The sequence below is a fragment of the Halichoeres trimaculatus genome, unplaced genomic scaffold (assembly GCF_033239565.1).
Source record: "Halichoeres trimaculatus isolate MK-OKI-2021-1 unplaced genomic scaffold, fHalTri1.1 fHalTri1_scaffold_123, whole genome shotgun sequence".
NCBI lineage: Eukaryota > Metazoa > Chordata > Actinopteri > Labriformes > Labridae > Halichoeres > Halichoeres trimaculatus.
In genome coordinates, this window is record NW_027437302.1 from 22068 (window position 1) to 22500 (window position 433).

Consider the following 433-nt stretch of genomic DNA (forward strand, 5'->3'; position numbering starts at 1 on the left):
GTGCGGGTAGCCCAAATTGAAATAAGGGGTCAAAATGGGAGCTTTCCCTATCTGTCCTGAGGGAAACTTCGGAGGGAACCAGCTACTAGACGGTTCGATTAGTCTTTCGCCCCTATACCCGGGTCGGACGACCGATTTGCACGTCAGGACCGCGGCGGGCCTCCACCAGAGTTTCCCCTGGCTTCGCCCTGCCCAGGCATAGTTCACCATCTTTCGGGTCCTATCGCGCGCGCTCACGCTCCACCTCCCCGACGGAGCGGGCGAGACGGGCCGGTGGTGCGCCCGAGGCCCCGCGGGACGGGGGGCCGGGATCCCACCTCGGCCGGCGCGCGCCGGCCCTCACTTTCATTGCGCCGTGGGGTTTCCGGGCGAGCCCTCTGACTCGCGCGCGCGTTAGACTCCTTGGTCCGTGTTTCAAGACGGGTCGGGCGGG